Source organism: Lithobates pipiens, unplaced genomic scaffold (assembly GCF_037356315.1).
Source record: "Lithobates pipiens isolate NorthernLeopardFrog02 unplaced genomic scaffold, aLitPip1_a1.2 Scaffold_28, whole genome shotgun sequence".
Classification (NCBI taxonomy): Eukaryota; Metazoa; Chordata; class Amphibia; order Anura; family Ranidae; genus Lithobates; species Lithobates pipiens.
The window spans coordinates 166872758-166885257 of NW_027507789.1; the positions used below are offsets into that span (position 1 = coordinate 166872758).

The following is a 12500-nucleotide window of genomic DNA, read 5'->3' on the forward strand; positions in this document are numbered from 1 at the left end:
AGCTGTCAGAAGTGGGATTCGAACCCACGCCTCCAGGGGAGACTGCGACCTGAACGCAGCGCCTTAGACCGCTCGGCCATCCTGACTAGTGATGGCCGAACGGTTCGCCCGGCGGTCGTTTCGCGGCGAATTTCCGACTTTCGCCGTCCGCGGGTTCGAACGCCTTTTTCCGTCGTTCGCCCCGGCGGACTTACGTGTTTAATGTATACAAGAACTTTAACCTTTCGTGACACGTTTATCATGTGTTACAGGACAACCAATTGAGACATGACAGCTCATGGACACTTGGACATTCCCCCTAACCTATAAATACACCCGATCCGGTGGCCATTTTACATTCTTTCTTCTGTCACTGTAGGGAAAGGATCCTGTGTGGAGTAGGGACAGAGAAAACGCTAGCTATTTGGTACACAAAAGTTCTTTTCAGGACTGGTATAGGTGTTAGGTCAGCAGCCTGAGTTTCTTTTGTCAGTTTAGATAAAGGGACAGAGCGCTGTATGCTGCTATTTTAGGGACAGCTCAGCCAGATTAGTCTTTCTTCATCATCATCATCATCATCATCATTAGCTGTTACTATCAGGTCCACAAAAGAGCTGTTCCAGCTAATCGTTCCAGCCTACTCTTTTTTGCCAATTTGTATAGGGACAGGCAGGAAGCAGTGTGTCAGGCAGTGAGGATAATTTTAAAGACTTGCTGTTACTATTAGTTCCACAAAGGTTCTTTTCAGGACTGGTATCAGTGGTACGGTAATAGGCTTGTACACGTATAATATTCTTTCTTCCAAATATAGAAAGAATATTATACTTGACTGCTGCCCTTCTGCTGCAGTCTGCTAATCATTCACAACTCACTTGTTCCACAAAAGTTCTTATAAGGACTGGTAACTTGGTCTGTCTAGGGTGCTACGGTACATAGGCTTGGGTGCGGTACAGTCTGCTGTTCTGTAAGGACCGCTATCGGTCCACAATAGATAGGGTTGCCGTGCACTACTGCTGACCGCTGCCCTATACTGCAGCAGTCCTTCAGCGGTATAGGGACTGACGCACAGTCTGCTAAACACTAATACACAACCTGCTTGGTCCACAAAAGTTCTTATAAGGACTGGTAACTTGGTATAGGGTGCTACGGTACATAGGCCTGAGTGCGTTACAGTCTGCTGTTCTGTAAGGACCGCTATCGGTCCACAATACATAGGGTTGACGTGCACTACTGCTGACCGCTGCCCTATACTGCAGCAGTCCTTCAGCGGTATAGGGACTGACGCACAGTCTGCTAAACACTAACACACAACCTGCTTGGTCCACAAAAGTTCTTATAAGGACTGGTAACTTGGTATAGGGTGCTACGGTACATAGGCCTGAGTGCGTTACAGTCTGCTGTTCTGTAAGGACCGCTATCGGTCCACAATACATAGGGTTGCCGTGCACTACTGCTGACCGCTGCCCTATACTGCAGCAGTCCTTCATTGGTATAGGGACTGACGTACAGTCTGCTAATCACTAACACACAACCTGCTTGGTCCACAAAAGTTCTTATAAGGACTGGTAACTTGGTATAGGGTGCTACGGTACATAGGCCTGAGTGCGTTACAGTCTGCTGTTCTGTAAGGACCGCTATCGGTCCACAATACATAGGGTTGCCGTGCACTACTGCTGACCGCTGCCCTATACTGCAGCAGTCCTTCAGCGGTATAGGGACTGACGCACAGTCTGCTAAACACTAACACACAACCTGCTTGGTCCACAAAAGTTCTTATAAGGACTGGTAACTTGGTATAGGGTGCTACGGTACATAGGCCTGAGTGCAGTACAGTCTGCTGTTCTGTAAGGACCGCTATCGGTCCACAATACATAGGGTTGCCGTGCACTACTGCTGACCGCTGCCCTATACTGCAGCAGTCCTTCATTGGTATAGGGACTGACGTACAGTCTGCTAATCACTAACACACAACCTGCTTGGTCCACAAAAGTTCTTATAAGGACTGGTAACTTGGTATAGGGTGCTACGGTACATAGGCCTGAGTGCGTTACAGTCTGCTGTTCTGTAAGGACCGCTATCGGTCCACAATACATAGGGTTGCCGTGCACTACTGCTGACCGCTGCCCTATACTGCAGCAGTCCTTCATTGGTATAGGGACTGACGTACAGTCTGCTAATCACTAACACACAACCTGCTTGGTCCACAAAAGTTCTTATAAGGACTGGTAACTTGGTATAGGGTGCTACGGTACATAGGCCTGAGTGCGTTACAGTCTGCTGTTCTGTAAGGACCGCTATCGGTCCACAATACATAGGGTTGCCGTGCACTACTGCTGACCGCTGCCCTATACTGCAGCAGTCCTTCAGCGGTATAGGGACTGACGCACAGTCTGCTAAACACTAACACACAACCTGCTTGGTCCACAAAAGTTCTTATAAGGACTGGTAACTTGGTATAGGGTGCTACGGTACATAGGCCTGAGTGCAGTACAGTCTGCTGTTCTGTAAGGACCGCTATCGGTCCACAATACATAGGGTTGCCGTGCACTACTGCTGACCGCTGCCCTATACTGCAGCAGTCCTTCAGCGGTATAGGGACTGACGCACAGTCTGCTAAACACTAACACACAACCTGCTTGGTCCACAAAAGTTCTTATAAGGACTGGTAACTTGGTATAGGGTGCTACGGTACATAGGCCTGAGTGCGTTACAGTCTGCTGTTCTGTAAGGACCGCTATCGGTCCACAATACATAGGGTTGCCGTGCACTACTGCTGACCGCTGCCCTATACTGCAGCAGTCCTTCATTGGTATAGGGACTGACGTACAGTCTGCTAATCACTAACACACAACCTGCTTGGTCCACAAAAGTTCTTATAAGGACTGGTAACTTGGTATAGGGTGCTACGGTACATAGGCCTGAGTGCGTTACAGTCTGCTGTTCTGTAAGGACCGCTATCGGTCCACAATACATAGGGTTGCCGTGCACTACTGCTGACCGCTGCCCTATACTGCAGCAGTCCTTCATTGGTATAGGGACTGACGTACAGTCTGCTAATCACTAACACACAACCTGCTTGGTCCACAAAAGTTCTTATAAGGACTGGTAACTTGGTATAGGGTGCTACGGTACATAGGCCTGAGTGCGTTACAGTCTGCTGTTCTGTAAGGACCGCTATCGGTCCACAATACATAGGGTTGCCGTGCACTACTGCTGACCGCTGCCCTATACTGCAGCAGTCCTTCATTGGTATAGGGACTGACGTACAGTCTGCTAATCACTAACACACAACCTGCTTGGTCCACAAAAGTTCTTATAAGGACTGGTAACTTGGTATAGGGTGCTACGGTACATAGGCCTGAGTGCGTTACAGTCTGCTGTTCTGTAAGGACCGCTATCGGTCCACAATACATAGGGTTGCCGTGCACTACTGCTGACCGCTGCCCTATACTGCAGCAGTCCTTCATTGGTATAGGGACTGACGTACAGTCTGCTAATCACTAACACACAACCTGCTTGGTCCACAAAAGTTCTTATAAGGACTGGTAACTTGGTATAGGGTGCTACGGTACATAGGCCTGAGTGCGTTACAGTCTGCTGTTCTGTAAGGACCGCTATCGGTCCACAATACATAGGGTTGCCGTGCACTACTGCTGACCGCTGCCCTATACTGCAGCAGTCCTTCAGCGGTATAGGGACTGACGCACAGTCTGCTAAACACTAACACACAACCTGCTTGGTCCACAAAAGTTCTTATAAGGACTGGTAACTTGGTATAGGGTGCTACGGTACATAGGCCTGAGTGCAGTACAGTCTGCTGTTCTGTAAGGACCGCTATCGGTCCACAATACATAGGGTTGCCGTGCACTACTGCTGACCGCTGCCCTATACTGCAGCAGTCCTTCAGCGGTATAGGGACTGACGCACAGTCTGCTAAACACTAACACACAACCTGCTTGGTCCACAAAAGTTCTTATAAGGACTGGTAACTTGGTATAGGGTGCTACGGTACATAGGCCTGAGTGCGTTACAGTCTGCTGTTCTGTAAGGACCGCTATCGGTCCACAATACATAGGGTTGCCGTGCACTACTGCTGACCGCTGCCCTATACTGCAGCAGTCCTTCATTGGTATAGGGACTGACGTACAGTCTGCTAATCACTAACACACAACCTGCTTGGTCCACAAAAGTTCTTATAAGGACTGGTAACTTGGTATAGGGTGCTACGGTACATAGGCCTGAGTGCGTTACAGTCTGCTGTTCTGTAAGGACCGCTATCGGTCCACAATACATAGGGTTGCCGTGCACTACTGCTGACCGCTGCCCTATACTGCAGCAGTCCTTCATTGGTATAGGGACTGACGTACAGTCTGCTAATCACTAACACACAACCTGCTTGGTCCACAAAAGTTCTTATAAGGACTGGTAACTTGGTATAGGGTGCTACGGTACATAGGCCTGAGTGCGTTACAGTCTGCTGTTCTGTAAGGACCGCTATCGGTCCACAATACATAGGGTTGCCGTGCACTACTGCTGACCGCTGCCCTATACTGCAGCAGTCCTTCAGCGGTATAGGGACTGACGCACAGTCTGCTAAACACTAACACACAACCTGCTTGGTCCACAAAAGTTCTTATAAGGACTGGTAACTTGGTATAGGGTGCTACGGTACATAGGCCTGAGTGCAGTACAGTCTGCTGTTCTGTAAGGACCGCTATCGGTCCACAATACATAGGGTTGCCGTGCACTACTGCTGACCGCTGCCCTATACTGCAGCAGTCCTTCAGCGGTATAGGGACTGACGCACAGTCTGCTAAACACTAACACACAACCTGCTTGGTCCACAAAAGTTCTTATAAGGACTGGTAACTTGGTATAGGGTGCTACGGTACATAGGCCTGAGTGCGTTACAGTCTGCTGTTCTGTAAGGACCGCTATCGGTCCACAATACATAGGGTTGCCGTGCACTACTGCTGACCGCTGCCCTATACTGCAGCAGTCCTTCATTGGTATAGGGACTGACGTACAGTCTGCTAATCACTAACACACAACCTGCTTGGTCCACAAAAGTTCTTATAAGGACTGGTAACTTGGTATAGGGTGCTACGGTACATAGGCCTGAGTGCGTTACAGTCTGCTGTTCTGTAAGGACCGCTATCGGTCCACAATACATAGGGTTGCCGTGCACTACTGCTGACCGCTGCCCTATACTGCAGCAGTCCTTCATTGGTATAGGGACTGACGTACAGTCTGCTAATCACTAACACACAACCTGCTTGGTCCACAAAAGTTCTTATAAGGACTGGTAACTTGGTATAGGGTGCTACGGTACATAGGCCTGAGTGCGTTACAGTCTGCTGTTCTGTAAGGACCGCTATCGGTCCACAATACATAGGGTTGCCGTGCACTACTGCTGACCGCTGCCCTATACTGCAGCAGTCCTTCATTGGTATAGGGACTGACGTACAGTCTGCTAATCACTAACACACAACCTGCTTGGTCCACAAAAGTTCTTATAAGGACTGGTAACTTGGTATAGGGTGCTACGGTACATAGGCCTGAGTGCGTTACAGTCTGCTGTTCTGTAAGGACCGCTATCGGTCCACAATACATAGGGTTGCCGTGCACTACTGCTGACCGCTGCCCTATACTGCAGCAGTCCTTCAGCGGTATAGGGACTGACGCACAGTCTGCTAAACACTAACACACAACCTGCTTGGTCCACAAAAGTTCTTATAAGGACTGGTAACTTGGTATAGGGTGCTACGGTACATAGGCCTGAGTGCAGTACAGTCTGCTGTTCTGTAAGGACCGCTATCGGTCCACAATACATAGGGTTGCCGTGCACTACTGCTGACCGCTGCCCTATACTGCAGCAGTCCTTCATTGGTATAGGGACTGACGTACAGTCTGCTAATCACTAACACACAACCTGCTTGGTCCACAAAAGTTCTTATAAGGACTGGTAACTTGGTATAGGGTGCTACGGTACATAGGCCTGAGTGCGTTACAGTCTGCTGTTCTGTAAGGACCGCTATCGGTCCACAATACATAGGGTTGCCGTGCACTACTGCTGACCGCTGCCCTATACTGCAGCAGTCCTTCATTGGTATAGGGACTGACGTACAGTCTGCTAATCACTAACACACAACCTGCTTGGTCCACAAAAGTTTTTATAAGGACTGGTAACTTGGTATAGGGTGCTACGGTACATAGGCCTGAGTGCAGTACAGTCTGCTGTTCTGTAAGGACCGCTATCGGTCCACAATACATAGGGTTGACGTGCACTACTGCTGACCGCTGCCCTATACTGCAGCAGTCCTTCATTGGTATAGGGACTGACGTACAGTCTGCTAATCACTAACACACAACCTGCTTGGTCCACAAAAGTTCTTATAAGGACTGGTAACTTGGTATAGGGTGCTACGGTACATAGGCCTGAGTGCAGTACAGTCTGCTGTTCTGTAAGGACCGCTATCGGTCCACAATACATAGGGTTGCCGTGCACTACTGCTGACCGCTGCCCTATACTGCAGCAGTCCTTCATTGGTATAGGGACTGACGTACAGTCTGCTAATCACTAACACACAACCTGCTTGGTCCACAAAAGTTTTTATAAGGACTGGTAACTTGGTATAGGGTGCTACGGTACATAGGCCTGAGTGCAGTACAGTCTGCTGTTCTGTAAGGACCGCTATCGGTCCACAATACATAGGGTTGACGTGCACTACTGCTGACCGCTGCCCTATACTGCAGCAGTCCTTCAGCGGTATAGGGACTAAGAGTTTTGTCACAGGGTGATTTAAAAAATGACAGGCAGAGGAAGAGGCAGGCCCTTCCGCAGGGGTGGTAGGGGTAGGGCAGGAGCAACAGCCTTGAGCCAAAGTGGGAAGTTGCAGAAGGTGCGTTCAATTACTTTAAAGGACGCACCAGACTTGGTTGAGTGGCTCACTCAGCCTTATTCTTCTGCACCCTCCTCATCCTCTCGATCTGCACCCTCTTCTTCACTCTCTGCTATGTGCACCCCCAAAGACACTACCACCAACAACACCACCACCACCACATACCTTCCGCTTGAGTGCAAATGGGGGCCTTCATGCTCCAGTGTTTTAATAGGGACCCCCGTATAAAAAGCATGAGGGTCAAGGACCAGTACTGGGTGGCAACGTACTTAGATCCCCGGTACAAACACAAAATGGCGGAAATGTTACCGCCGTCGCAGAGGGCTGTCAGAATGCAGCACTTCCAGGCCTTGCTTCGAGAAATGCTGCATTCTGCTTTTGCGTGCGCTGGCAGAGGAGCAATTCCCACTCCCAGAGAAGGATTTGCGGGTACCAATCCAACAGCGCCTGCAAGAAGAGGCCGGTTTGAAGATGTGTTGGTGACTTCGGATATGAGGTCATTCTTTCAGCCGACCCATCGACAGGTGTCATCCGGATCCAGCATCAGGGAACGCCTAGACCGTCAGGTGTCCGACTACATTGGGTTAACGGCCGATGTGGACGCTCTGAGGAGTGATGAACCCCTAGACTACTGGGTGGGCAGGCTTGACCTCTGGCCAGAGCTTGCCCAATTTGCAATCGAACTGTTGGCTTGCCCCTCATCCAGTGTCCTGTCCGAAAGGACGTTCAGCGCAGCAGGGGGGATTGTGACCGATAAGCGTACTCGCCTAGCTCACGACAGTGTTAACTACCTCACATTTCTAAAAATGAATGAGGCATGGATCTCGGAGGAATTCAACACATGTGATCAGTAGACCATGTATATGTCTATAAACAATTTTTGGAATCAAGCACACAGACCTTCTTAATTCATTTGGCTCACTTCCCTGACCCAAAAAAGCACACCGTACTATATGCCCCTACCCTCCTCTTTGAAGAGGTTGAGCGGTGTCATATTTCTACTGGGGCTGCTTATTATGAGGGGTTCCCACCATCCCTGTGCTGTGCTGACTTCCTCCTGGGTGTTCTTATTATGAGGGGCTCCCACCATCCCTGTGCTGTGCTGACTTCCTCCTGGGGGTTCTTATTATGAGGGGCTCCCACCATCCCTGTGCTGTGCTGACTTCCTCCTGGGGGTTCTTATTATGAGGGGATCACACCATCCCTGTGCTGTGCTGACTTCCTCCTGGGGCTGCTTACGGTGCTGCTGTCAGCGCTGTATGTCACGGAGCTGCTGTCAGCGCTGTATGTCACGGAGCTGCTGTCAGCGCTGTATGTCACGGAGCTGCTGTCAGCGCTGTATGTCACGGAGCTGCTGTCAGCGCTGTATGTCACGGAGCTGCTGTCAGCGCTGTATGTCACGGAGCTGCTGTCAGCGCTGTATGTCACGGAGCTGCTGTCAGCGCTGTATGTCACGGTGCTGCTGTCAGCGCTGTATGTCACGGAGCTGCTGTCAGCGCTGTATGTCACGGAGCTGCTGTCAGTGCTGTATGTCACGGAGCTGCTGTCAGCGCTGTATGTCACGGAGCTGCTGTCAGCGCTGTATGTCACGGAGCTGCTGTCAGCGCTGTATGTCACGGTGCTGCTGTCAGCGCTGTATGTCACGGAGCTGCTGTCAGCGCTGTATGTCACGGAGCTGCTGTCAGTGCTGTATGTCACGGAGCTGCTGTCAGCGCTGTATGTCACGGAGCTGCTGTCAGCGCTGTATGTCACGGAGCTGCTGTCAGCGCTGTATGTCACGGTGCTGCTGTCAGCGCTGTATGTCACGGAGCTGCTGTCAGCGCTGTATGTCACGGAGCTGCTGTCAGCGCTGTATGTCACGGAGCTGCTGTCAGCGCTGTATGTCACGGAGCTGCTGTCAGCGCTGTATGTCACGGAGCTGCTGTCAGCGCTGTATGTCACGGTGCTGATGTCAGTGCTCTGTATTACGGTGCTGCTGTCAGTGCTCTGTATCTCCTGCACCCTCTTGTTTGCCTACCCTGGTCCCTGACCTTCCCTCTCCTCCATTGCCTTCATTAGCTCCATAGTCCTGAATTGTCAGAACAATTTCCCAAATAAAAAAAAAATGCTTGTAGTTATCGATCCCAAATTCACCTCATACATGTATTATGCTATTGTCCAGGTGGTGGGACTACGTGCTACCCCCTAATAATTACCCCGTGGCCGCAAATTCGACCTAAAGGTTTGCGAAATTCGCCTCCCATTGAAGTCAATGGAGCCCGCGGCGAACGGTCGTTTTCGCGAACGTTTGTGCCCGTTCGCGTTTCGCGTTCGCGAAACGTCCCGTCGGAAGTTCGTCCATCACTAATCCTGACCTGTGATGCTTGGGGTTCAGTGAGACCGACGACGCTCACAGGTTGATCTAATGTGCCCGTAAAATAAATCCGCTGAAGGTTACTTGATGGAGAAATTGCGATACCGACGACGCTCACAGGTTGTTCTAATGTGCCCGTAAAATAAATCCGCTGAAGGTTACTTGATGGAGAAATTGCGATAGAAGCAGCTTTACCCTTGTCACCATTCATTGCTACCCTCATTATTTCCAAAGCGTTGGAAGGAAACAACAAAGCCGGATGTTAAAAGTGCAAAGTAGTGATTTAATAGAAAGACACGCAGAAAGCAAGCGTTTTGCTGTCAACAAGAGATGGCCGTTTGCTTCGAGTGCACTTTTCCTTGGATGCAGAATTAGAAAGTGGGTGTTTCTAGTAGATATTGTCTAATTCAAGAACTCCGGAAAGTCAAGTCATCCTAACGTTTTGATTTCATTATCTAGAGGCCTTCAAACATTTCCACCCTAACGTGCCCTTGGGGAAAAATTCTTATTACGCTGCTATGTGAGATACAGTCACCAAGCCTTGCAGGTAGGCCCCAGCGAGAGTTTGAACTCGCGACCCCTGGTTTACAAGACCAGTGCTCTAACCCCTGAGCTATGGAGCCCTTTATGCTTGGTTCCAAGACAAGTTATTTTTTGTCCTAGACGTTGAGCGGTAGTGGAGCTAGAGAATGTGAATGCATGCAAAGAAAAGCTTAAAAGCTGTCAGAAGTGGGATTCGAAACCACGCCTCCAGGGCAGACTGCGACCTGAACGCAGCGCCTTAGACCGCTCGGTCATCCTGACCTGTGATGCTTGGGGTTCGGTGAGACCTACGACGCTCACAGGTTGATCTAATGTGCCCGTAAAATAAATCCGCTGAAGGTTACTTGATGGAGAAATTGCGATAGAAGCAGCTTTACCCTTGTCACCATTCATTGCTACCCTCATTATTTCCAAAGCGTTGGAAGGAAACAACAAAGCCGGATGTTAAAAGTGCAAAGTAGTGATTTAATAAAAAGACACGCAGAAAGCAAGCGTTTTGCTGTCAACAAGAGATGGCCGTTTGCTTCGAGTGCACTTTTCCTTGGATGCAGAATTAGAAAGTGGGTGTTTCTAGTAGATATTGTCTAATTCAAGAACTCCGGAAAGTCAAGTCATCCTAACGTTTTGATTTCATTATCTAGAGGCCTTCAAACATTTCCACCCTAACGTGCCCTTGGGGAAAAATTCTTATTACGCTGCTATGTGAGATACAGTCACCAAGCCTTGCAGGTAGGCCCCAGCGAGATTTGAACTCGCGACCCCTGGTTTACAAGACCAGTGCTCTAACCCCTGAGCTATGGAGCCCTTTATGCTTGGTTCCAAGACAAGTTATTTTTTGTCCTAGACGTTGAGCGGTAGTGGAGCTAGAGAATGTGAATGCATGCAAAGAAAAGCTTAAAAGCTGTCAGAAGTGGGATTCGAAACCACGCCTCCAGGGGAGACTGCGACCTGAACGCAGCGCCTTAGACCGCTCGGCCATCCTGACCTGTGATGCTTGGGGTTCGGTGAGACCTACGACGCTCACAGGTTGATCTAATGTGCCCGTAAAATAAATCCGCTGAAGGTTACTTGATGGAGAAATTGCGATACCGACGACGCTCACAGGTTGATCTAATGTGCCCGTAAAATAAATCCGCTGAAGGTTACTTGATGGAGAAATTGCGATAGAAGCAGCTTTACCCTTGTCACCATTCATTGCTACCCTCATTATTTCCAAAGCGTTGGAAGGAAACAACAAAGCCGGATGTTAAAAGTGCAAAGTAGTGATTTAATAGAAAGACACGCAGAAAGCAAGCGTTTTGCTGTCAACAAGAGATGGCCGTTTGCTTCGAGTGCACTTTTCCTTGGATGCAGAATTAGAAAGTGGGTGTTTCTAGTAGATATTGTCTAATTCAAGAACTCCGGAAAGTCAAGTCATCCTAACGTTTTGATTTCATTATCTAGAGGCCTTCAAACATTTCCACCCTAACGTGCCCTTGGGGAAAAATTCTTATTACGCTGCTATGTGAGATACAGTCACCAAGCCTTGCAGGTAGGCCCCAGCGAGATTTGAACTCGCGACCCCTGGTTTACAAGACCAGTGCTCTAACCCCTGAGATATGGAGCCCTTTATGCTTGGTTCCAAGACAAGTTATTTTTTGTCCTAGACGTTGAGCGGTAGTGGAGCTAGAGAATGTGAATGCATGCAAAGAAAAGCTTAAAAGCTGTCAGAAGTGGGATTCGAACCCACGCCTCCAGGGGAGACTGCGACCTGAACGCAGCGCCTTAGACCGCTCGGCCATCCTGACCTGTGATGCTTGGGGTTCAGTGAGACCGACGACGCTCACAGGTTGATCTAATGTGCCCGTAAAATAAATCCGCTGAAGGTTACTTGATGGAGAAATTGCGATAGAAGCAGCTTTACCCTTGTCACCATTCATTGCTACCCTCATTATTTCCAAAGCATTGGAAGGAAACAACAAAGCCGGATGTTAAAAGTGCAAAGTAGTGATTTAATAGAAAGACACGCAGAAAGCAAGCGTTTTGCTGTCAACAAGAGATGGCCGTTTGCTTCGAGTGCACTTTTCCTTGGATGCAGAATTAGAAAGTGGGTGTTTCTAGTAGATATTGTCTAATTCAAGAACTCCGGAAAGTCAAGTCATCCTAACGTTTTGATTTCATTATCTAGAGGCCTTCAAACATTTCCACCCTAACGTGCCCTTGGGGAAAAATTCTTATTACGCTGCTATGTGAGATACAGTCACCAAGCCTTGCAGGTAGGCCCCAGCAAGAGTTTGAACTCGCGACCCCTGGTTTACAAGAGCAGTGCTCTAACCCCTGAGCTATGGAGCCCTTTATGCTTGGTTCCAAGACAAGTTATTTTTTGTCCTAGACGTTGAGCGGTAGTGGAGCTAGAGAATGTGAATGCATGCAAAGAAAAGCTTAAAAGCTGTCAGAAGTGGGATTCGAAACCACGCCTCCAGGGGAGACTGCGACCTGAACGCAGCGCCTTAGACCGCTCGGTCATCCTGACCTGTGATGCTTGGGGTTCGGTGAGACCTACGACGCTCACAGGTTGATCTAATGTGCCCGTAAAATAAATCCGCTGAAGGTTACTTGATGGAGAAATTGCGATAGAAGCAGCTTTACCCTTGTCACCATTCATTGCTACCCTCATTATTTCCAAAGCGTTGGAAGGAAACAACAAAGCCGGATGTTAAAAGTGCAAAGTAGTGATTTAATAG

The 12500-nt window shown here is 49.1% G+C and overlaps 3 non-coding genes across 3 annotated transcripts; all 3 read right to left on the minus strand.

Annotated features, from left to right (window-relative positions):
• Positions 1-3: 3 nt before the first annotated feature.
• Positions 4-86, minus strand: TRNAL-CAG (transfer RNA leucine (anticodon CAG)). Its single transcript has one exon. It is a non-coding gene; the product is annotated as a tRNA-Leu (tRNA).
• Positions 87-10508: 10422 nt separating this feature from the next.
• TRNAT-UGU (transfer RNA threonine (anticodon UGU)) lies at positions 10509-10581 on the minus strand. Its single transcript has one exon. It is a non-coding gene; the product is annotated as a tRNA-Thr (tRNA).
• Positions 10582-11481: 900 nt separating this feature from the next.
• TRNAL-CAG (transfer RNA leucine (anticodon CAG)) lies at positions 11482-11564 on the minus strand. Its single transcript has one exon. It is a non-coding gene; the product is annotated as a tRNA-Leu (tRNA).
• Positions 11565-12500: the final 936 nt, after the last annotated feature.